A 27,021-nucleotide genomic window follows, 5' to 3' on the forward strand; every position below is an offset into this window, starting at 1 on the left:
ACTTAGGATAAGTAAATAGGTATAATCATTTAGTAAGTCCAACCAATGACTCATTTTTCTGTTGGGATCTACATATTTGTGGGAGGTATCTTTTGTCACTATGACAGCCATTTAAACCCAGTATCAAAATAAATTGAACTAAGAAGGAGACCATCAAATTGCTGTATTATAAAGAATAGCATAATTATTCCCTATACTTAGAGCAGAAAGAACTTGCTCCTAAGTGCTCTCATAAGGATAATTAACACATAAGACAGAATTATAACATAAGAAGTGACCATTTATTGAGCATGCACTCTGTGCTGGGCTTTATGATCTGCCCTCTCCATACATTATATCATCAGTTATAGCTTCATCCCAGTTGCTGGCATGAATTTTAAAAGGCCATTTCCTTCTGCCAGAGCCCTTCAATGGCATCATGCCAAAGTTCAATTCAGTCAAAGCCATTCTGCACAGTCTGGGGACACAGCTCTCTAAAGATGTGGCTTGACTGTTGTCTAAACTTAAAGCAAAATTGCGGCAGGGGAACTACTTATATCAGAACAGCCTGGAGTGTGTATTAAAAACGCATGTTCCGGGGCCCTCTCCATACTAACTTAACAGAATCCTGGGGGTATGTCCAGGAGACAGCATTTTAAACATGTGCTCAGGTGACTCGTAGGCACCCTTGGTTACAGAGGGGCTGGCAAACGGTTTCTTGAGCAGTGGTCTTCAAATGTTTTGATTGCCCACTCAGTAAGAAATTTTTTGAGCATGCTCCAATATAATATTTATGCTTATATACAAGTTAGATATAGGTACTAGTTTACTAATATATTATGTATATTATAAAGCATATTTTTTAAAGATGAGGTTTTAAGTAATTATTATGTAGGGATATCTTAGTAGGAGCAAAGTACAGAATAAGCTTCATTATTCTTGAAAATTTTCGATACTTAGCCAGAATTCTATAATCATCAGGCACATAGCAGCAAATTAATTGGGTTTTCTAGTGTTAATGTTATTTTTACTTATGAATGTGATTTCTAATTTATTAAAAGGCTTTGAGACACATGTTTGTAAATAATGAAAGAAAATGTCCAAATGTTCACTTTGCAGAATTGTAAATGTTTAATTAAAATTTTTGTTGTGAAGTAGGTTATATATATACAAGAGAGTGTATAAAGATAAACAATCATAATAAGCTGAACACCCATGTACCAACCACATAGGTCACAAAATAGAATATTACCAATAAATACCTTGAAACCTCCGTGAATGACTCTCCCCAATCAAATCTATGCACGTAACCCTCCTCAAGGTAATCATTATCTTTTAAATTATTCATATTTTCTCCTTTTAATTTTATCACCTATATATGTAACCCCAAACAATAAATGACTTCCCTTTTCCTCTGTTCAAATTGTATATAAAATGGATCATACTGTATGTATTTACTGACTTGCTTTTTTCACTCAACGCCATCATTTTTGAGATTCATCCATGCTAATGTGTGTAGGTCTAGTTCATTCATTTTTACTTTTGTATACAGTCGTCCTTGATATCCTCAGGGGATTGGTTCCAGGACCGACCTCAGATACCAAAATCTACAGATGCTCAAGTCCCTTATATAAAATGGCATAGTATTTGCATAAAGCCTACACATGTCCTTCCGCTAAATCACCTCTAGATTACTTATAATACCCAATACAATGTAAATGCTATGTAAATAGTTGTGAATACAATGTAAATGCTGTGTAAACGGTCACCAGTCCACAGCAAATTCAAGTGTTGCCTTTTGGACCTTTCTGGAATTTTTTTCCCCCAAAATATTTTCAATCGGTGATTGATTGAATCTGCAAATGTAGAAGCCAAGGATACGGAGGGCCAACTGTAGTACTCCATTATAGGAATAACCCACAATTTATTTACTATTCTATTATAGAAGGACATTTGAATTGCATCATGTTTCTTCTACTGTTGTTATCAACAGCGCTACCATGCACATTTTTCCTTCCCAAGGTATATATCCAGGAGTGAATTTGCTGGGTTACAGGGGATGTTCAACTTTACAAAGTAATGCTAACAGTCTCCCAAAGTGATTGTATCCATTTGTTCTCTGAACCTCATGCATGAGAGTTGATTGACATTGCTTGGCTTCCTTGACCAAACCTGGTTTTGTAAATCTTTTTTTATTTTTGCCAGTCTTTTGAGTGTGAAACAGTGTATCGTATTTCTTATTTAAATTGTCTAGATTACTATTAAGGTTAAGTATCTTTACATGGCTTTATGAGTCATTTTTGTTTCTTCTTCTGTGCCGTCTGTTTATGTCTTTTGCTCAATTTTTTCTGATAAATTGTCATTCTTTTTTTTTTTTTTTTTTTTGCGGTACGCGGGCCTCTCACTGTTGTGGCCTCTCCCGTTGCAGAGCACAGGCTCCAGACGCGCAGGCTCAGCGGCCATGGCTCACGGGCCCAGCCGCTCCGCGGCATGTGGGATCTTCCCGGACTGGGGCACGAACCCGTGTCCCCTGCATCGGCAGGCGGACTCTCAACCACTGCACCACCAGGGAAGCCCTGATAAACTGTCATTCTTATTGATTCATAGAATTCTTTTATATTCTGGACTCTAATCTTTATGATTACATATGTTGAAAATATCTTCTCCCAATTTGTGATCTGTTTTTACTCTACTGTTTTTGTAAGGAATACACATTCTTAATTTTAATATAGTTGATTTATCAGTCAGTCCGAAGAGTAGCCCCAGCTCAGCTAGAGAAAGCCTGCATGCAGCAACGAAGACCAAACGCAGCTAAAAATAAATAAATAAATTTATAAATAAATAAATAAATAAAGATGGTTGCTTAGTAAGACTAGTAAAGTGAGAGAAAATAAAATCCCTGACATCATGACTGGTAAAGAAAAAGTCAGGGAGAAAGTAGAAAATTGTTGGAATACAAAAGGATATAACAAGTGCACCAGGGATTTTTAAAATAAAACAATATTGTGGACAACTTTCTGCCCTTAAGTTAGAAAACATAGACAATTTCCTGCAACACAAATGTTACTGACTAAAACTGACTTAAGGAAAAATGGAAAATTTCAATGCATCTAAAACCATGAAAGGAATTGAATGAGGAGTTTACAATCTACAATCAGCAGAGTAGATAGATAATACATAAGTAAAAACCCAACGAACTTATATGTAGCTTCTGAGTCACTGTGTTAGTTTCTAAATTAAGGATCAGGACATAAGGAAACCTGATATAAGATTGATTTTATTAAAATTTGAAGAAGCCCTGTGATGCTCCTCTTTCTCTAGTGCCCTAATGCTATAAACTGGATATTTGTGCCCCCTCCCAAATTCATACGTTAAACCCTAATGTGATGATCGTAAAAGGAGTGATTTGGGGGGACGTGTTTACGTCATGAGGGTGGAGCCCTCATGAATGGAAGTAGTGTCCTTATATAAAAGGCCCCAGAGAGATCCCTTACCTCTTTCTCTGTGTGAGGATACAGCAAACAAAGATTGGCCACCTACAAGCTTCCATGTCTGTCTCAGCAGACAATGAATCTGCTGGAGCCTTGATCCTGGATTCCCAGCCTCCAGAACTGTGAGAAATAAATGTTGGTTGTTTATAAGCCAACCAGTTTATGGTATTTTTGTCATAACAGCACAAATGAACTACAACACCTGAACATGTGCTTATTTTGCTTAATGGTTAATCTAGGGTTCTTTCTCTAACAATAGAAGATTTATCTAGATTAGTGTTTAATACTATTCATGTTATACTCCATTCTATGCACTGAAAGTTTGTCTTTCCCAAATTCATATGTTGAAGCCCTAATCCTCACTGTGATGATATTTGGAGGTAGGGCCTCTGGGAAGTAATTAGGTCATGAGGATGGAGCTCTCATGAATGAGATTAGTGCTCTTATAAAAAGAAACATGAGAGATTCTCTCTCTCTCTCTGCCATGAGAGGATACAGCAAAAAGGTGGCCATTGCAAACCAGGAAGAAGGCTCTCACCAAGAACTTGACCATGTTGACAAGTTGGACTTCCAGCCTCCAGAACCATGAGAAACACGTTTGTTGCTTAAGCCACACAGTCTGTGGTATTCTGTTCTAGCAGCCTGAACAGATAAAGACACTCTACCATACTAATATGAGAATGTAAAATCCAATCCTTCTTATGAATATCCATACTCTAAAATATATTTACACTTCTATAATTAAAATATTCAAGAAATTCATCCGGAGAAGGGTATTCAAGATCTAGCCTAGACATTGTGTAATTTATATATTGAGGGTTTTTCTTACTGTTCTATTGAAATATGCTCCCCGATGCTTCCAGTTGGAAGAAATAGAAAAACCAACCAAGCGCATTTGACTCAAACACTAAAAAAATGACCAGCTGGCATTTACACAAAGTCCAGAGATGGAGCAGCTTCCAGGGTTGGTTGTTTGAGCAACTCACTTGTGTCATCAAGAACATAGGTTCTATCTCTTTGCTCTGTAACCACAGGGTTTGTATCATTCTACGATGGGTGACTGGTTCCCCTCTGGGTTGTAGGACAGCTGCTGGTTACAGTAAGGCCCGCTGACTTCTTTATTTACATCCAGCAGATGAGAGAAATTGCCTCTCCCTAAGACAACAAATGGAAAGTCTTTATCTTCAGCCTTTGGGGGCCAGTTTACATCCCCTCACACAATGGTAGGGCTAGGTCCTTGAAGTAATCCCTGGCTTCCTGACCAGAGCCCACCAATGGAGCTCAGCTCACTTCCTCAAAGCTCATTGCTGCCACACAATGGAAAGGGAGAAGGAATGTTGAGGAAACAAGCATGCCACCCACTACAAAAGATCTGCTCAGAAAACACTCATGCTTTTGCTGAAGTAACACTTGATTGCATGTTCATTTGGAAGTTTGCTATACAAAAGGAATTATAGTGTTTCTTCCAATTAGAGTCCGAAGTAGATCATGCAAAGGTCAAGAGTGCCGGTCAGAAATCGCTGTTAGATTTCAGGCAATTTATAAAGTATCAAGGCTCGAACATCAATAAAAAGCATAAACTGATTTTTTTCAACCTAATTGGAAAAACATGTCAGTTGTCAGATAAATCATTTAAAGCTAAAGGTGCAGCTAAGTATTAAGGGCAATGAATATATCCAAAGACATGCAAGAGAGATTCTTTCAATCCAGGCAAGACCATTCCCCTGACAATCTAAGGCTGCCTTATACCACAGCGTTGATTTATAACCACTAAGACATAACATCCATTAGAAAGCATCAATGCTCTTTATCTGTAGGAAGCTTATTTATCAGTGTGATAGCATCTACATATATAGAACACACTACTTTCTCTTTAAAATTTGTATGAAGTCATACATGCACATTGTAACAAAACTCAATCAGCATCAATAAATAGTAAAAAAGCAAATGTAAGTTTCCTTCTCACTTAATTTCCCCAGAGTGCCCTTCCCTAAAGGTTTATCAGTTTCTTATATGTCCTTCCCCAGATATTCTATATATGTGACAACATATACATCCTTTTAAAAAATATGAATGGGAACACATGCTACGTGCAGTTCTGTCCCCTGCCCAATTTCATTTAACGATATGTTCGTACATATATAGAGGGACCTAAATCTTGAATAGCTGCCTGAGTACACCCCATGACTCTAAAGCAGAGGTGAGAGCAGCACTGAGCTCAGATGAAGAATGGGGTAGGAAGGAGTCATCCAATGCTCAGGAAGGGAAGATGCAGTTACTAACAGGAGGTCTGGAGGAAAGCACCGCAGCACCTGAAGTGAGGGGGGAAACCTGCCAACAAGGGGCAAAAGTGATGCAGATAAAGGAGGCTGGGGTCTCACAAATTACCTGAGGTTGAGTTTTAGTCTTTCAACCAGTTAGAGACAAACCAAAGAATTTTACCATGTGTCTGAAGACAAAGAGTTCTTCAATCAATCAAGATTTTTTTTTTTCTATTTGTGTACGTAGTTTTTGAATGGGCTATTTTTTTTTTTTAATATCTGGGGGAAACCATAATTTGAAAAGATACAGGGACTTCCCTGGCGGTCCAGTGGTTAAGATTCCGTGCTTCCAACGCAGGGGGTGCAGGTTTGATCCCTGGTCGGGGAACTGAGTTCCCGCATGCCGCGCGGTGTGGCCAAAAAAAAAAGATACATGCACCTCAATGTTCACTGAATGGGCTATTTTTGAGTAAATGCCTTACATCCCAGTGTATTCCTTCAGCTGGAGTATCCCTGTATTTGAGATTCTCTAATTCACCACTAGATGGACCTATTTGATATTTTGTCTTCCAAGAAAGAGAATGGTTTTTTTATTCAGTGAGGTCTTCCTAGCAAGGATTTAGGCCACTGACCTTAACACATGATTTATTTGAGTTTTTTAAAAAATAAACAATTCATTCATACAAAATAATGATAAACTGTACTCATATACTTAAGTGATGTTACTAAAAACAAATACCTCTATGTTAAACCTCCTGGCTTAAGCAATAAAACACAACCCAATAAATCTTTTAAGCCCACCATGCCCCCTCTCTGAGCTTCCCCCTCCCCTTTTCATCCATATGAAACCAGCATTCTGAATTATAAATTACTAGCTACTTTAAAAAAGTTTTATTATGTATCCCTAAATAATATATTTAATTTTTACAGGTCTTGAAACTTATATAAAGAACTCATATGTATTTTTTAACATTTTTCTCACTCATCTTTCTATTTCTGAGATTCCCTCATCTTGATATGCATATTTCTAGTGCATTTTTAAAAACTGCTCTATGATATTGTGTGGTATAAATGGATTAAAATTCATTTACCCATTTTACTGATTTGGGACTTGCTTTTATTTTCATTCAGTGCTATGATTTTAAGATTCTCATTTTCATTCATGCAGCTAAAACTTAGACAGATTAAACGTTCTTGCTGTGTAGTCTAATTCCAATATCAATCTTGGGAGTCTGACACTTTAGTTTCTTGTATTTTTTCTGCTGACTTTTGTTTATTTGGGCTTGTTTCTTCATGTGTTTTAGTAATTTTTTTTTTAAATTGTGAGTGCATGTTCCTTTGGTGGTAATTCTCTGAAAATAATGTTTTCTTTTTGTTTTCTCCTCCATGCTAATACATCTTTAATTAGCCAAAGAAGCTCTCTACGTCTCTCCTCTGGAAATCATCTCACCCATTGCTCTGTCTGGCTAATAGTCTTTGTCTCTGTCTTCAGCAATACTGAGGCAAGTACTCTTTCTTTGGTGCAGGAAATCCATTGTTTGCTGTTTTCTCCAATGATGAATATGTTGGGAAAGCCTGGTGGCAAAGCTATTGCTATTGGCTTCCTACACATGACTCAGGTCAAGAGTCAGGTTCTCTCTCTTTCTGTGAGTGTGTGTGTGTGTGTATGTGTGTGTGTGTTGGTGATACCATCAGTCTGTCCCAGGTTAGCACTTTCCATCAATGTACATGGGTTAGCAGAACTTGATGAAATGGCTAATTGATTTGGCCAAGGTCCAAATCAATCCAGAAGATGTCCATCCGGATGGTGCCCACAAAGATCCTCCTCACTTCACAGAACTTATACTTGGCCTCCTCAGGCACAATCTGATGAACAACTTGGGTCACAGATCAGATGGAAATTCCCACCACTCCTGTCAATGTTGATGACACCCATGAAACTGGCAGGGTAGCTTATATCAGTGTGCAGCCTGCCCTCAATCTTAAGGAACCATGGTGTGCAGATCTTCTTTACTTTCTCTCCTGTACTGATACACTTGAGTCCCTTCCTTAGTAAAATGATGAGAGGGCCCAGTTGATGCATGAATGGCAAAAACATCAGCTAGGATGTGCAGCATCGAGTGATTTGGAACTGCTGTGTACTTCAGGACCGTAGGTCATGACTATCCTAGGCATAGGAAGAGCTGAAATCAATGTTTCACATGAATTACACAGGGAAGATCTGAACCACTAGTGCCAGGCATCTGGTATTCAGACCATGTAGGTAGCATGAATTATGTCCCCAAATCAGCACGAGTGTGAGCTTTCTTTTCTTTTCTTTCTTTCTTTCTCTTTCTTCTTTCTTTCTTTCTTTCTTTTTTCTTTCTTTCTTTCTCTCTCTCCCTTCCTTCCTTTCCCTTCCTTCCTTCCTTCCCTCCTTCTTTCTTTCTTTCTTTGTCTTTCTTTCTTTCTGTCTTTCTTTCTTTTCTTTCTTTCTTTCCCCGCTTATCCTAGAGCCACACGCAAACAGACAAACTTCCCTTTGAAACATTATTTTCTACATCAACCCTTCTTAGAGTTCTGGCTTATGCTAGAATCTTGGATTCTACTTCCTACCCTTCTTTGGATCCAGACTTTGTCAGCTATTCATTAGAGGCCATTAAAAGCCAAGGCCTTCTCAGTTCAAGTCACAAGGGTAGTTGCTACTACCCTAACAATAACAACAAACCAGATAAGCTACAAAATCATAATTTTTTAAACCCACCAGAGATCTGATGATAGAACTGAATCTAACCAAATGAAAATATAGAAAGTAAAGAGGCCTTTCTTTAAGAGTAGAGACCTATAGGTGTTTTCATTCTAGCAGAGCAACTGAAAGAAGACAGAATATATCATAGTAGGTGATAAAGAGAAACCAGCCATATTTTAATGAATTTGTAAAGACTGCATGTGAGCTACCATGATGCATTAGAATCCCAAGGAACCCCAACCACAGAAAGAGTATGCACCTACCTGCCACTATTTCCCACAGGCCTTCATCAAGGGCACATAGATAGTATGCTGAAGGCTGAAAGGAGAGCAAAAGAGCTTAGAGAGATCCCATATAAGGTGCTCAGACCTTTTCCGAGTTGAGACAATGGCCCATTGCAGAGAAGTAGCAAGGCAGAAAGAGGAGATGAGAAATCCCTCTGCAGCACTTGGGCTTTTATTGAGTGCAAAGCAGTAACTGCCAGACTGAAAGCAGGACAGTAGAGCATAGAGAGATCTCTTTAGGTACATAAAGGTAGGGATGGAACTGAAGGACAAAGAGATATTTCCAGTGACTTGAAAAGCTAGAATTCAGACTGTTAAGCAGAGAGAGAAATCACTCATGGTTCAGAAAGCTGTAAATTAACAAAGAAACATCTGATGTCTTACTGGTACTTATTTGGTGCTTCTACAGGGCTAGGGATTCTTAGCATCCTGACAGAATAAGGGATGAGCGATTTTCTGGAGGAAATATTATTTATTTCAGCCACTAATGCTCTTTTATACACTATGTGCAATGTATATTTAAGACTATGAGACACACAAAGAAGCAAGGAAATGGACCCCATGATCATGGGAGGAAAGAAGCAGACTGGGAGATGAATCAGATATTGGAATTATGAGAGAGGGACTTTAAAATAACTACAAAAATGTGTTAGAGGACCTACTAGAAAAGCTGGAAAACATTCACAAACATATGGGGAATGTCAGCAGAGAGATGGAAATGATAAAAATGGATCACATGGAAGTGCTAGAAATGAAAAATACGCTATTATAAGTGAAGAATTTATTTGATGGAATTAGAAGCAGCCTGGACACAAAGGAAGAAAAAGATCTATAAAGTTAAAGACAGTAGAAATTATATAAACTGAAATGAAAAAATAAAAATGAGAGAAAATACAATAAAGTATCTGAGATCTATGGGACACATAGATGTAATAATTAGAGTATGACAGGAAAAGGAGAGAGAATGGGGCTGAAGAAACCATTGAAGAGATGATGGCTGAGAATTTTCCAAAATTTTTTAAAGATTTCGATTAGCAAACTCTGAGCATGTGTGTGCATGCACACACACACACACACACACACAGAACACCACACACCTAGGCACATCAGACTCAAACTGCTGAAAACCAAGATAAAGAGGAAATCTCAGTAGCAGCCATTATATATTACATACAAGGAAACAACAATAAGAATGATTGCTGACTTCTTATTAGAAACAAGGTGGGCCAGAGACAATGAAAAGACAACTTTTAAGCACTTGAAGAAAAAAAAGACAACCTAGAATTCTACATGCAGCAAAATATATCCTGCAAAAGCAAACGTAAAATAAAGACATTTTCAGATTGACAAAAGTGAAGCAATTTCATCTCCAGAAGAGCTGCACTACAAGAAATGCTAAAAGAGTTACTCAGGCTAAAGAGAAATGATGCCAAATGGAAATTTAGAGCTGAAGGAAGGAATGAAGAACACAAGAAAAGTATGTGGGTAAATAAAAAAAGACCAATTTCATTATGTTTAAGAGATAGACATACACTTATATCTAAACTGCTTTAAAAGACTATGGGCGGGCTTCCCTGGTGGCGCAGTGGTTGGGAATACGCCTGCCAATGCAGGGGACACCAGTTTGAGCCCTGGTCTGGGAGGATCCCACATACCATGGAGCATCTGGGCCGGGGCGCCACGGCTACTGAGCCTGCGCTCTGGAGCCCGCGAGCCACATCTACTGAAGGCTGCGTGCCTAGAGCCCGTGCTCCGCAAAAGGGAGGGCCACTGCAGTGAGAGGCCTGCGCACCGCAACAAAGAGTGGCCCCTGCCCCCCACAGCTAGAGAAAGTCCATGCAGAGCAATGAAGACCCAACACAGCCAAAAATAAATAAATTAATTAATTAATTTTAAAAAAAAAGACTATGGGCTACTTAAAGCAAAAACAGTAACAATGTTTTATGGTGTTTATAGCGTATGTAGAAGTAAAACACATGACAGAGCACAAAGGAAGAGGAGATAAATAGAACCATATTGTTGTAAGGTTCTTATATTGCTCACAAAGTAGTATAATACTATTTAAAAATAAACTATGGTAAGTCAAAGATGTATATTGTAATCTTTAAAACACCACTAAAAAAATTCCTCAAATAGGAATAGCTAGAGAAGGTAAAATGGAATTCCAAAGAATATTCAATTCATTTAAAACAGGGCAGAAAGGCCTGGACCAGCTTCGGAGCAATGAGTGGGTCAGTGGGTGATGAGTGGGGCCTAGGTGCAGTGGCCAGGGGCTGGGGGTAGACAACCTGCCTCTCACGCCCAAGATCCTCAACTTGTCATGAGGTAGCAGTGTGTTGGGGGACTGGTAGCACCTGGAGTGACTGTAACTGCAGAAGTTGAACATCCAGGACAAGTTGAGGTCCTTCATCAGGAAGAGGAGCCCCCAGAACATCTAGCTTTGAAGGCTTGCATGTGGGCGAGTTGAAGAGCTGTAAGAAACAGACTCCACTCTTAAAAGGCTCATGCAAAAACTCATATGCTCTGAGACCCAGTACGGAGGCAGTTATTTGAAAGACGCCTAGGTCAGACCCACTTGCTGATCTTGGAGAGCTTCCTGGAGAAACAGGAGGCAACTGGGACTCCCCGTGGGGACACAGATGCTGGCAGCAGCCATTTTGGGGAGGTCACTCTACCACAGGACGTTGGTGCTGGCAAGTGCCATTTTAGAGTCCTCCCTCTAGCCTTAGTGCCAGGGGATTCCCTGCGCACCAGACAGTTGGCACCAGTATTGGGACACCCCCAGGCTGCACAACCAGCCACACCAAGACCTGGCCCCATCCACCCGCAGATGGCAGGCTCCAAACCAGGCAGGGCTTGGCAGCCAACTGGGCCAGGGACCAGCCTCACTTACCAGTGTGTCCATAGTAGTTGGCTCCACCATATCAGAAGGGCACATGCAGCCCACATAGGGGGCACTCCTAGAGCACATAGCTCAAGGGACCAGAAGGGTGTGTGCTGCTGGACCCCATAGGACACCTGCATAAACCCACTTCTCCAAGATCAGGAAATGTAACCAACCTATGCAATACCTACAAATAAACACAGAGAATTAGGTAAAATGAGGCAACATAGGAATATGTTGCAAACAAACGAACCAGATAAAATCCCAGAAGAACTAAGCAAAGTGAAGATAAGCAATCTACCCAATAACAAGTTCAAGATAATAATCATAAAGATGCTCAACAAGCCTGGGAGAAGAAAAGATGTACACAGTGAGAAGTTTTACAAAGACTTAGAAAATATAAACAAGAAGAACCAAACAGAGCTGAAGAGTACAATGACTGAAAAATTACACTAGAAGGAATCAAAAGATTAGATGATATAGGGGAACAAATCAGTGAACTGGAAGACAGAGTAGTCGAAATTACCCAAGCGAAGCAGAAAAAAGAAGAAATTGTTCTAAATGAGAATAGTTTAAGAGACTTCTATGACACCATCAAGCATACTAACGTTCACATTACAGGGGTCTCAGAAGCAAAAGAGAGAGAGAAAGGGGCAGAGAATTTATTTGAAAAGATAAAAGCTGAAAACTTTCCTATCCTGGGAATGGAAACAGGCATCCAGGTCCAGGAAGCACAAAGAATTCCAAACAAGATCAATCCCAAAAGGAATGCACCAAGACACACTGTAATTAAAATGGCAAAACTTAAAGATCAAAAGAGAATCTTAAAAGCAGTAAGGGAAAAGCAACCAGTTACATAAAAGGGAACTCCCATAAGACTATCACTGACTTTCAGTAGAAAGTTTCAGTAAAAACTTTGCAGGTCAGAAGGGAGTGACATGATATAATTAGAGTGATGAAAGGAAAAAACCTACAGCCAAGAATACTTGGCAAGGCTATCATTCAGATGAAGGAGAGATCGAGTTTTACAGGCAAGCGAAAGCTGAGAGTCCAGCACCACTAAATTGGCTTTACAAGAAATGTTAAAGGGACTTCTCTAAGTGGACAAGAAAAGACTACAACTAGAAATATGAAATATGAAAATTACGAAAGGAAAAATCTCATTGGTAAAGGCAAATATATGGTAAATGTAATAGATGAGCCACTTTTAAAGTTTAAAGGTTAAAATTAAAATTAAAAGACAAAGGTAGTAAAATCATCTACAGCCACAATAAGTAGTTAAGATATACACAAAACAAAAATGTAAAATATGAAGTCAAAAACATTAAACTTGGTGGTGGGAGAGAGTAAACATGCAAGGTTTTTTTTTTAATGCATTTGAATTTAAGAGATCAACTTAAAAAAAAATTCTTGTACATAAACCACAAGGTAACCACAAACCAACAACATATAATAGATACACACAAAAAAAGAAAGAGGAATCCAAACATAACACTAAAGACAGTCATCAGATCACAACGGAAAAGAACGTAAGAAGAAAAAAGGAATACAAAACAAACAGAAAACAATTAACAAAATGGTAATAAGTATATACATATCAATAATTACTTTAAATGTAAATGGACCAAATGCTCCAATCAAAACACAGAGTGACTGAATGGATACAAAAACAACACCCATATATATGCTGCCTACAAGAAACTTGCTTGAGATGTACAGAAACACACATACTGAAAGTGGGGGGGATGGAAAAAGGTATCCGTGCAAATGGAAACAAAATGAAAGCTGGGGTAGCAATACTTAGACAAAATAGACTTTCAAACAAAGACTATAATAAGTGACAAAGACATTACATAATGATAAAGGGATCACTCCAACAAGAATATACAACAATTGTAAATATATATGCACCCAACCTAGGATCACCTAAATACATATAGCAAGTATTAACAAACATAAAGGGAGAAATTGACATAACACAATAAAGCCAGCATCACCTGTATACCAAAACCAGACAAAAGCACCACAAAAGAAGAAAATTTCAGGCCAATATCACCGATGAACACAGGTGCACAAATCCTCAACAAAATATTAGCAAACCAAATTCAACAATACATTAAAAGGGTCATTCACCATGATCAACTGGGATTTAACCCAGGGGTGCAAGTATGGTTCAATCTTTGCAAATCAATCAATGTGATACACCACATTAACAAACTGAAAAATAAAAATCATATGATCATCTCAATAGAAAAAGCTTTTGACAAAATTCAATGTCCATTTATTATATTGATAAAACCTCTCCACAAAGTGGGTATAGAGGGAACATACCTCAACACAGTAAAGGCCATATATGACAAGCCCACAGCTGATATCATATTCAACTGTCAAAAGCTAAAAGCATTTCCTCTAAGATCAGGAACAAGACAAGGATGCCCACTCTCACCACTTTTGTTCCAACATGGTATTGGAAGTCCTAGACTTATCAACCAGAAAAGGAGAAGAAATTAGAGACATCAACTTGGAAAGGAAGAAGTAAAACCATCACTGTTTGCAGATGACAGGATAGCAACACCACGCACAAACTTCCAAATGATGATTTACCATCATGGTATCTCACGCAACACAGCTTCTGACAATGGATTTCATTCTACAGTAAAAGAAGTGATCGTACCCACAGGATTTGCTTATTTTACCATGTATCCCATCAACAGAAAGCAGCTGGCAGTACAGAACAGTAGAATGGCCTGTTGAAGATTCAATTATAGCCAAATAAATTCAACTCAGTTCAGGTTCAGTGACAATATCATGAGGGGTTGACATGCCCTCCTACAAAATATGGTATATGCTCTAAACCAGCAACAATCTATAATAGTGTTTCTCCCACAGCCAGAGTATAATTTTTTCTCTCTCTCCCTTTTACTTCTCTTCTATATAAGTCATAATGGTGAATATTAAAATTTTAATTTGCAGTTACATATCAAAGGATGATTGTGATTGTATTAGAAAAGAATGATTATTACCCAGATATAGCTAGTGACTCATGGAACACTGAGACTTCACTTTTGGGGGAAGAGGGTGGATGTTTTTGTTTGAAGAAGTGATAACTGCATCATATTAGGCAGAAATGGGATGCTTTGTTATTACTTTTGTATGGAAGATAAACATGGACAGGAGAGGTTGTAAGAATGTTGAGTAACCCAATGGTTGGATGGTGTCATACTGTCTGCTGTTAACTACCTTTAGTCAGGTATTATGATTGTTATGTATGTATATATATCATGGATGTTTTATTGCATATATATGTCCCAGTTCATTCAGGAAAACACAAACCATTCTAGATATTTTAATAGTAAGGGCTTTAGTACAGTGAATTGATGCTTATAAAATCATCGAAGCGGGAGGGGAAGTGAGAGTCAAGGGAGAGCTGGTGCTGCCTTTCAGACACTCAGAAAGTAGAGAATCATGATAACAGTTGCCAGTGATCTCAGCTGCCCCTAACACTGAATTGGGTGATTTGCAGAAGTTCATCCAAAAGCTGTTGCAAACTTCGCATCTGCCTTTTGCCAGTACATCTACCTTCTTGAGAGGAGAAATGATAGTTTATAATGATAGTTTATACTTCTCTTCCATCTTCCTAATTGCCTGTAAATTGGAACCTTATTGGCAAGGAATTCTTGGCAATGTCATTATCCTTCCAGCCCCTTAAAGAGGAAAGGATAGAAAGGGGTGAGGGTAGTGCTGAGTTAACAGCAGACTAACACAACATTGTAAATCAACTATACTTGAATTTTTAAAAAAGAAAAAAAAAACTGAGCAACATATCATTTGAAATAGCATAAAAATCATATACCTAGGAATAAATTGAACAAAAGATGTATATCAAAAGATGTCACTAAGACAAACAAAATTCAAGCTACAGTTTGGGAGAAGATACCTGCAATACATACAATTGAAAAAGTATATACCCAGAATATATAAAGATTGGCTACAAAGTAATTTTTTTAATGTAGACAATTCAGTAGGTAAATATAGGGGTGAAATGTCAGAAGAGGCACATCAAAAAAGTAGATATTCAAATGGCCAATAAACATGAAAACATTTGTCAATGAGGCAGTTTAAATTAAAACCAGTATCTGTGTAAAATACCATTACATACCCAAAGAATAGTTATAACTTAACAAACTGATAGTATCCCATATTGGGTACTGCAAAAGAATCTGGAGCAACTGAAACTTTTATATGCTACCGTTGTCGGCACGAGGATAGACAAATGTATACCTCTGGAGGAAATGTAAATTGCTACAAACATTGAAAACTTGTTTGACAGTAATGTACTCAAGCCAAACATATGTAAAATCTAAGATCCAGCTATTTACTCCTACAGATATACAAAACAGAAATGCATACTTACATGTATAAAAGATATATGTAAGAAAGTCCTTGACAACATTATTTGTAACAGTGCAAACTGAAAACAACCTAAATGTTTATCAACAGTGTAATGGATAAATAAATATGATATAGTCATACAATGGACTACTATGCAGAAAAGAAAATAGGGTTTCCCTCGTGGCGCAGTGGTTGAGAGTCCACCTGCCGATGCCGGGGACACTGGTTCGTGCCCCGGTCCGGGAGGATCCCACATGTCGCGGAGAGGCTGGGCCCATGAGCCATGGCCGCTGAGCCTGCGCATCCGGAGCCTGTGCTCCGCAACGGGAGAGGCCACAACAGTGAGAGGCCCGCATACCACCAAAAAAAAAAAGAAAAAAAAAAAAAAAAAAAGAAAGGATTGCTACACTGACAATTTGCATTAACCCACAAACATACCATCAAATAAACGACACAAAAGACAGAATAGGAACAAAATTATTCTAATCATGTAAACTTCAAAAACAGGCAAAACAAATCTATAATATTAGAAATCAGGATGACTACCTTTGGTTAGGAAGGAATGTAACTCAGAGGGGGCATGAGGAGGGTTCTGGGGTGCTGGTAATGTCCTCTTTTTTATCTGGATGATGGTAGCATGTGTGTGTTAATTTTGTGATCGTTCCTCAAGATGTACATTTGTAGTTTGTATGTTTTCATCTGTATGTATGCTATATGTCAATAAGTTTATTTTAAACAATGACAAGTGCTGTAACTGAGGCATATAAGATATGCATGGTGTGTATTGAGGAAGACAGAAGGGAGTGACCTAAAAGGCATGTGTTATGAGTTGAATTGAGTTCCAAAAAAAGATAGGCAGAGTCCTAACTCCTAGTATTTCAGAATGGGACCTTTTCTGGAAATAGGGTTGTTGTAGATAAATGTTAACTATTGATAAAATGAGGTCATGCTGGAGTAGGGTGGGTGCTTAATTCCATATGACTGATGTCCTTAATAAGAAAAGGGGAATTGGGACAGACACAAGGGAGAGCACCATGTAATACCAGAGGCAGACGGTGGAGTGAGGCAACTGCAAGGCAAGCAACACCCAGGATTGATGGCCACCACCCGAAGCTAGGAAGAGGCATGGAAGGCTCCTCCCTAAAGGTTTCAGGGGGAGCATGGCCCTGCCAGCACCTTGATTGTGGACTTCTAGCCTCCAGAACTGTCAGACAATACATTTCTATTGCTTTAAGCCACCCAATGCATGGTACTTTGTTAGGGCAGCCGTTGAAAATGAATACAGTATGCATTAGTGTTCTGTTTTTACATAGGAGGCAACTGAAGTTCTATGTCACTGAACTAGGGACCAGACTAAAAATTAGCTCTGGCATTTAAAGTCCATCGGTGACAAGCAAAGCGGTGAGTAAATAAAAGATGTTTGGGAAAAAAAACCCAGCTCTCTGACATTTGGACCAGCCATTCCATGTTCCTTCCTTTACCCAACATTTTCTAAAGCAAAGATTTTGGAAATAGTTTTCTCAGTAGAGAAAAATGCCGATAAATAAAATGCCAGCCTCTTTCATCAGAAAGATGACTTTCCTTCTGTTTCTGATTATCTGGTGACCTAGGTATCTGGGTAAACTTTTTCATGAAAATATCTCTCCCCACCTCCCACCCCTCACCTCCAGCCCCAGGGGACTCCAAAGGAAAGAATCACACTCACACGTGAGTGCAGCAAAGGGAGGGAATCACTGGTGAGAATTTAGAACTGAAAGCCAGCTCTCAGGCCAAATCCTTGTCATCTTGGTGGTATTAAACACTTCAAAATGAGAGTTGAAGTTAGAGTGATCTTGGATTAGCAGAATCCCCAGAAGCCTGACAGAAGCAAATTAAATTCCCCCATGGAGAAATTCATCTCAGACCTCAAAGAATTCCAACAAATAGAACTCACGCAGTCCATCCTCCTTCTGTCTCGTTTATAAAACGATGCTCAGCTTTAGCCACACTATAGTCCCATTTTCTCATCCCAGAACATGCTACATGCTTTGATTTGTCACCCATTGCAGAGGCAGCTCCTCTGACCTTCTAGTCACATCTATCACCTGACACAGGTTGACTCCCATTTCTCCTTAAAGTCTTAACTTGAGCTGTGAAGCTGCTTTGAGTTCCTTAGACAAAGTCAATATTCTCTCTGTGCTCCAATTCTATTTAGTCAAATTTTGTACTTACAATTCAAATTTCCTCACGCCCACCAGTCCATGGTTATGAACGCCAACACCTCAACATGAATAGTTCAAATGTCACAGATTATTTGCTCCTTTACCGCAGGTCTCACCCAAAGTCTCTCTTAGTTATTTCTGGGAACTTATGGGTGTGATGTTATGTTCTGCTGTGGCATGGCCTAGCAGGCATTTGTTTACCTAACATTTGCTTTTTCATGTCCATGTGAATTGCCTTCCTCTCCTTTGCAGTCCTAAAACCACTACCTCTAACATCTTTTGTCTTTGGCTGAGGATGGTACTTAAGGTGAGGACTTGGCCATTTTGGTGAGTTATTCAGATTTCCTGGGTCTCTCCCATGTGTACATGTTATTAGACTTTTGTTTGATTTTTCCCTGCTAATGTGTTTCATGTCACTTTAATTCTTAGACCAGCCAAAGGAACCTAGAAGGATAGAGGAAGATCTCTTCCTTCGCAACAGCCTCGTTTTATGACCTGGTTCTGAAGCAGCATTGCTTCCATTCCCTGTAATTCACAGGGTTCTTTATGGATACTGCTCCTTCAACTACTACCTTGTTAAAAAACAAAATTCAACCTGGTAAATTTGAAGATCCAATTGGCTTATTAAACAATTCATGAATTTGGGCAGCATCTCATCTGGCCAGCTGAGAGATACTCGCAGGAGTTGTACAAAATGGAAGGTTTTTCCTTTGCTTATTTCTGAAAAAGAATTGTGTTTAGTGATTATTTTATTATTTAATAAGTTTTTAAAAATATAAATTTATTTGTTTTTATTTTTGGCTGTGTTGGGTCTTCGTTGCTGCGCGCAGGCTTTCTCTAGTTGTGGCAGGGCGGGGCTACTCTTCGTTGTGGTGCATGGGCTTCTTGCAGTGGCTTCTCTTGTTGAGGAGCATGGGCTCTAGGTGCACAGGCTCAGTAGTTGTGGCTCACGGGCTCTAGAGCACAGGCTCAGTAGTTGTGATGCAGGGGCTTAGTTGCTCCGCGGCATGTGGGATCTTCCCAGGCCAGGGATCAAACCCATGCCCCCTGCATTGGCAGGCAGATTCTTAACCACTGCACCACCTGGGAAGCCCCTATTTAGTGATTATTTTAGATGGTGATATTATAGCACTCATCCATGTGTAAATTATTTCACATGGGTAAGAGTTCTGACCTGTACCTATTATGGTTATTATTGAAAACAAAACAGGATGTGCATTTCTGTCATGTTATGAATATATTTCTACTTTATTTTGAAACATTTGCCAAACTAATTACTATAACACTGTATAACATTAAAAATGTTCAAGGACTGCTTAGCATTAGAAGCAGACTATATCCCCAAATTCTAAAACAGCAGCAAGTGTTGTTGCTTGTATAAAGATAAATGATAATTTTTAGACTAATTTCCATAGTGCCCTGTTGGCATTAGCACTACCATTGTACCCTGCTGTATAATAAACAATCTTAGACATTTATCAACTGTTGATACAAATGTTAGCCCTGTCAAATACAAATTGGCAGGTGCCATCTACCTCTACAAGGATTAAATCATGTGCTGCTGCAGCGGCTGACTTTCAATACCCCCCGAAAGGAGTTCAGGGTGGAGAGCAGAAATGAGGCATTTCTGTGCTCTGGGAAAAACTGGCAGAACAGATCTTCAGATAGATATTTTCAGGAGATGATTTCATGAGCCCGATTCTTGTATCTCCTCATGTCTAGAAAAGCACTAACATCCATCCTGGTCACGTCTGCTCCTCATGAGCAGCAGTACCATCACAAGACTAGAAGAAACTTTTTGCAAAAAAATATGTGCTTGTTTGCATGTACTCCTGATTGACCAAAATCACATGTATACTGACCTTCCCCCCTACCTCTCTGGAGCAGCTTCTCAGAGCTATCTGAGATGCTATCTCCCGGGCTATAGTCCTCATTTTGCCCCAAATAAAACTTAACTCACAACTCTCACGTTGTGCATTTTTTTTAAGCCGGCAGTCCCTAACCACTTTTTATGTTTTAAATTTTTGAAATTCAAGTGTAACTGCCATAACATAAAATAAACACTAGACTGTAAAAAAACAACAAGAACAAAAAAACCAAAATGGAAGGTTTTTATAGGCAGAAAGAGGGTGGGACAAGGAAGTTAAAAGAGTGGGATTTTTCAGGCAAGATGACCTTCCCTTAGGGGAAGGAAGCGGGGGGTCTTAGGCAGATTTGCTCACCAGTGCTGACCAGGAAATTCCAGACTGATTGGTTTAAAATTCCACTCCTGGGAAGGGCTGCAACAGCAATTCTTTCTTGGTTTGCAGTTTTAGGGCAAGTGACTCAAACTTGAGCCTTTTGTTTCTTTTGTAAAGAAAGAAGAACAAAGAGCATCTCTCACCACCCACGTGGCAAGAAACCAATCTCTCTGACAATAGCCAATGAGAACCTAGCAGCTGCAAATGGTGGTGTGGGTGAGCTTAGAAGCAGAACTTTTGAGGTTGCTGACAGTCAACTGAGTGAGTTTGGAAGGGATCCTCCCCAAATACAGCCTTGAGATGACTGCAGCCCTGGCTGATACCTTGACTGTAACCTCTGAGAGATCCAGAGCCAGAGGCTCCAGCTAGTCTGCAACCAGATTCTCAACCCACAGAAATTGTGAAGCAAATGGTTATTGTTCCATGCCCTTATGTTTTGGGGTAATTTATTACAAAGTAATAGGTAACTATTACAGAAATGGAAACTCTGACTTTAGCTGAACAAATATACTACCAGAATAAACACTACATTTCTCAGCCTCCCTAATAGTTAGATGTGGTCATGTGACTGAGCTGTAGCCAAGAGAATGTGAGAGGTAACGCGTGAAGTTTTTAGACTGGGTCTTTGAAAAGCTATGCATGCTTCATACCCTCTTTCCTATTTCTCTATTTAATATGCAGAAAGTTATGATAATGACAGAGCAACAAGATGGAAAAGCCTAGATTCCTGAATCACCATGTGGAGGAGGGCTACCCACTGACCAGGATCATCCATTTGACCTGTTACGTGAGTGAAAAATAAATTTCCATTGTGTCTGAGTCATTACAATTTGAGGGTTTATTTGCTACCATAGATAACTATGCTAATTTACACCTTTATGTGAAAGGAAAATAAACTTTTCTCTGGAGTAAATCGCTAGTATTTTGGGTGTCTGTCACATAGCACCTAGCCTACATTCTTATCAATATGTATACTTAAGAATTTTATTTTTAACCTAAATATTTATTCCCCAGTCATTAAAGCCTTTCTTTTTTTTTTTTTTTTTTTTTTTTTTTTTTGCTGTACGCGGGCCTCTCACTGCTGTGGCCTCTCCCGTTGCGGAGCACAGGCTCCGGACACACAGGCTCCGCGGCCATGGCTCGCGGGCCCAGCCGCTCCGCGGCATGTGGGATCCTCCGGGATCGGGGCACGAACCCGTGTCCCCTGCATCGGCAGGCGGACTCTCAACCACTGCGCCACCAGGGAGGCCCAAAGCCTTTCTTTTGAGTATGGTTCTTCTGACTGGAGTTCTGAGTAGTCTTTCTTGTATAGATTGTACCTCTAATGCTTTGCATTGGATTTCCAGTTTCATTTTGTTCAAAGTGGTGACAAATAAAGACTCTTGCAAAGCAGATTGAATGCAGACTAGTACTAGATTTGAAGGCTTTTAAACAGTTCTCTAGTCTGCTCATCAGTGAATTCGGTACAGTTGCAGAAAACAAAATTAATGTACAGAAATCTGTTGCATCTCTATACACTAACAACAAACTATCAGAAAGAGAAATTAAGGAAACAATCCCATTTACAACCACATCAAAAAGAATAAAACATCTAGGAATAAATCTAACTAATGAGGTAAAAGACCTGTACTTGGCAAACTACACAATGCTGATGAAAGAAATTGAAGATCACACAAACAGATGGAAAGATATACTGTGTTCATGGATTAGAAGAATTAATATTGTAGTATTAATAATACTACTCAAGGTAATCTACAAATTCAGTGCAATCTCTATCAAAATACTAATGGCATTTTTCAAAGAACTAGAACAAATAACTTCAAAATTCGTGTGGAAACACAAAAGACCCCAAATAGCCAAAACAATCTTGAGAAAAAAGAACAGAGCTGGAGGTATCATGCTCCTTGACTTCAGGCTATACCACAAAGCTACAGTAATCAAAACCATATAATACTGGCACAAAAACAGATACATAGATCAATGGAACAGAATAGAAAGCACAGAAATAAACCCACACACCAGTGGTCAATTAATACATGACAAAGGAGGAAAGAACATACAATGGAGGAAAGCCAGCCTCTTCAATAAGTGGTGCTGGGAAAACTGGACAGCTACATGTAAAAGAATGAAATTAGAGCATTCTCTAACACTATATACAAAAATAAACTCACAATGGATTAAATCCCTAAATGTAAGACCAGAAACCATAAAACTCCTAGAAGAAAACATTGTTAGAACACTCTTTGACATAAATCGTAGCAATATTTTTTTGGATCTGTCTCCTAAGGCAAAGGAGACAAAAGCAGAAATAAACAAACGGGACCTAATTAAACTTAAAAGATTTTGCACAGCAAAGGAAACCATCAACAAAATGAAAAGAAAACCTCCTGAATGGGAGAAAATATTTGCAAATGATACAGCCAGTAAGGGGTTAATATCCAAAATATATATACAGCTCAAACAACTCAATGTCAAAAACAAAAAACCTGGTTAAAAAAAGAACAGAAGACCCTGAATAGACATTTTTCCCAAAAAGGCATACAGATGGTCAACAGGCACATGAAAAGATGCTTAACGTTGCTAATCATCAGAGAAATGCAAATCAAAACCACAGTGAGATATCACCTCACACCTCTCAGAATGGCTATCATCAAAAAGACCACAAATAACAAATGTTGGCAAGGATGTAGAGAAAGGGAACACTTGTGCACTGCTGGCAGGAATGTAAATTGGTGCAGCCACTTGGAAACCAGTATAGTTTCTATTCTATTCTAGAAATAGAACCACCATACCATCCAGCAATTCTACTCCTGGGTATAAATCTGAAGAAAACAAAAATACTAATTAGAAAAAATATATGTATCCCAATGTTCACAGAAGCATTATTTACAACAGCCAAGATATGGAGGCAATCTAAGTGTCCATCAACAGATGAATGGATAAAGAAGATATGAAACACATACACACACACACACACACACACACACACACACACACACACAATGGAATACTACTCAGCCATAAAAAAAAGAAATTTTCCCATTTGCAACAACATGGATGGACCTGAAGGGTATTATGCTTAATGAAATAAGCCAGAAAAAGACAAATATTATATGTTATCCCTTATATATGGAATCTAAAAAATAAAACAAACTAGTGGATATCACAAAAAAAGAAACAGACTGTTATAGGGAACAAACTAGTGGTTACCAATGGGGAGAAGAAAGAGGGGCAAGATAGCAGTATGGAATTAAGAGGTACAAAATACTATGTACCAAATAAAGAAGCTATAGGGATATATTGTACAGCACAGGTAATATAGCCAATATTTCTCATAACTTTAAATGGGGTATAATCTATAAAAATTTTGAATCGTCATGTTGTATACCTGAAGTTAATATAATAATATTGGGGCTCTTGCATGTTACCACTACACCAGCAGAGCTGATGTAAACCACTATAATATTATAAATCAACTGCATCTCAATTTAAAAAAAAGAGTTGACAAAAGGGTTAGAATTAGCAAACAAGAACATTAAAGTAGTCATTATAACTATAACAGACACACACACAAAAGAAAGGTAAAGTAGAGACATGGAAGATAAACAGTGCTGCCCAACAGAATTTTCAATGATGATGGAAATGTTCGATTCCTACAGGATCCAGTATGATAGCCAAGAGCCACAAGTGGCCAGTGAGCCCTCGAAATCTGCCTAGTGCAACTGAGAAACTGAATTTGTTATTTTTTAACTTATTTAAATTTAACCACACATAGCTAGCCTCTACCATATTTGACATCACAACACTAGAAGGTCTAGGAAAAAAATATCATCATAGGGAGGCTCTCAGGGGAATAATGGTTCCTTTTCCTCTTAGATTAGGATGATTAAATCTTATCAAAACTAAGCTTGCACAACCAAAAGTAAACTTAATGTCACTGACTTTACTTGTTTACCAATCATTCTATCCATGTTTTTGTACTAAACAATTCTATACATATGCTTACTGCTGCTAATATTACTGTAATTGTTGTTGCTGCCGCTGTTCTTCCTTTACACCTTCTTCTTAGGCATAAGGGATACCACAGCGCAGAAATATGAGAAGCCATGGTACATATTATCCTAAGCATTCCAGAGCTTTCAATATGCTCTGAAGTAGTACTTCACGGAGCATTGAGTACAAAGGTCTTTTCTTAGCAGGCATGCAAGGAATGCTTTTGACAATAAAAATCTAAGAAGACAACACCTGAGAAAAAGATTGACTCAATAAGTAACTCTCTAGTTTCAGTTTCTAATTAGGCAAAAACATTTCAGTAAAAAAAACGAAATTGAGGCATGCTCTCCACTGTGGACAACAGAAGTCAGAGGGAAAAAAAAACGTACAAGAAAAGTCTTCCTAATATGATGAGATATTTCGATAACTAGAAGATATATGTTCTGTGTATCTGATGCTAAAAATTATGAGGCAGTAGAATTCCTATTATGGGAGATAATTTTTTTAAGGTCTAAATTTAGTTAATTTTAATATTAATTTCTTGTCAACAGTTCTGGGTTACTTATAATTAATGTGATTCTATGCATATAATGTATTTCTTTATTTTTTTAATTGAAGTACAGTTGATGTACAATATTATATGTTATAGGTGTACAATATTGTGATTCGTGATTTTTAAAGGTTATACTTCATTTATAGTTGTTATAAATATTGGCTGTATTCCTTGCATTGTACAATATATCCTTGTAGCTTATTTTATACATAATAGTTTATACCTCTCAATCCCCTACATGTGAGATAATTTTTAAATATTTCATCAAAAAACCACTCTGGAATGTTTATCTTAACTATCAGTAAAGGAAATAGTAGTAGTACGATCAGAAAACCAACAAGTATTTTACTGAGGAGGGGGAGATAAATACTTAATGTAAAATTTAAACATGCCTGGATAAGGTGACGAAGACACTTCTAAAATTGAGAAGGAAATATACAACAAAATGCACATATCTTTAAAAATTTCTCTAGACTTTTATAACCACCTGACCCACACCCAATCCGATGTGTATTTTATTAGCATTCATCCTTATCTGGTCTTTCTGAAGCATTCTTCTTAGTTTTTCATAGAAACAACAATTCTTTTTCTTGGCAGACTCAAATTTTATCAATTTATGTAATTTAATTTCCCAACCTTTCATAAATCTATTAATTTATGTAACATAATTTCCCAATCTTTCAAGAGAAGTCTGTTATTTTTTTTAATCTGAAGTTAATTCAAGTAAAGGGGATAAATATACTTGTAGACTAACCAATCACGCAGGCGAGCTTTACCCTACAGCAATCACAAATCTGGAAACTTTGTACTAGGTAAACACCTTTAAACCACATTATAATTTTCCCCAGAAATGAACGTACAAATCTTAATCTCAAAAATTAAAGGATGAAATAAGAACAATAACAAAGGAAACAAAAGTGAAGAAATGTGAATTAGAAAGGAGGTAATTTTACAATATATACAAATATCAAGCCATTATATTGTACATCTGAAACTAATATATGTTAATTTAAAAAAAGAAAGTAGGAGGCAAGCCACAGATATTTAAAACAATACTCATATAGAAGGTTTTCATGATTAGAGTCTAATAATTTCTCTCCTTACACTGCAGCACTTCAGATGATCCTATAAGGAAACAAATGTTCTTTTCTAAAGTTAGTCATCTCTCACTTTACGGGATTTTCTTCTACCTATCACTCTAGAGGGAACAAAATCAAAGGACTTTCTTCGGATTTTCTTCTGATGGTCAAATTCACTAGAACTGTGGTTCCCAAACTTTATCAAACATGGGAATCAATCCTGGGTTTGTTAAACCCAGCTTCCTGGGGTCCTCCCAGAGTTTCTAATCTAGCAGGTCTGAGGTGGCTCCAAAGAACTTGTGTTTCCACGAAACTCTAAAGTTGTTAGACACTGCTGGTTGGACTTTGAGAACCACTCCTCTGAGGCTTCCAGAAAGGTTTATTTACAAGTGTGACCGCTGCAATTCATATTTAGAAATGCTAACAACGACAAAAATAAAAACCACACACGCGCGCAAAAGCAAACCTCTAGGAATCTACAGATCTTCCCGTTTAGTCTGCATAGATCTGCTTTATCTGTACTACGAAAAGGTTTCTGGCATTTCAACACCTACCTAAACTGGTTCAGCCAAATTCTAGCCATTCAGTGTTATAGAAAAGAGCAGGCTGGGGTTGAGAAATACGTTATTACCAAGTTGTCTAACAAGTATTTGCGCCTCCTTCTCTTAAGTAGAAAATGCTTCCGAAATGCATTTCAAAAGAAGTATCACCTAGTTCCCTCAAGGCAGAACAAGGATTGTTTGCATAAATAACGTAAACCTGCTCCGTACAAGACTTTAAGCTACACACACCAGCGCCAGTGAAAAAGCAAAGAAACAAATACAACCTGAAACTCCACCCTCCACCACCTTAGTACCTCAATCAGGTCCTCTCCTCCCTTCAGTCCCTGGGCACAAAGGGGGCGTGTCGGAGCGCGCGGCGCCCACGTGACCGCTG

At 38.3% G+C, this 27,021-nt stretch overlaps 1 long non-coding RNA gene across 2 annotated transcripts; it reads right to left on the minus strand.

Moving 5' to 3' along the window:
- Positions 1-1,131: 1,131 nt before the first annotated feature.
- Positions 1,132-26,987, minus strand: LOC132493125 (uncharacterized). Of its 2 annotated transcripts, XR_009532953.1 has the most exons (4): positions 26,942-26,974; positions 4,457-4,625; positions 3,474-3,590; positions 1,132-2,790 (listed from the first exon to the last, which is right to left on the minus strand). It is a non-coding gene; the product is annotated as an uncharacterized LOC132493125 (long non-coding RNA). The 2 variants fall into 2 exon arrangements; XR_009532954.1 differs by lacking the exon at positions 4,457-4,625 and having other exon boundaries at positions 26,942-26,987.
- Positions 26,988-27,021: the final 34 nt, after the last annotated feature.

Source organism: Mesoplodon densirostris, chromosome 7 (assembly GCF_025265405.1).
Source record: "Mesoplodon densirostris isolate mMesDen1 chromosome 7, mMesDen1 primary haplotype, whole genome shotgun sequence".
Taxonomy (NCBI): Eukaryota; Metazoa; Chordata; class Mammalia; order Artiodactyla; family Ziphiidae; genus Mesoplodon; species Mesoplodon densirostris.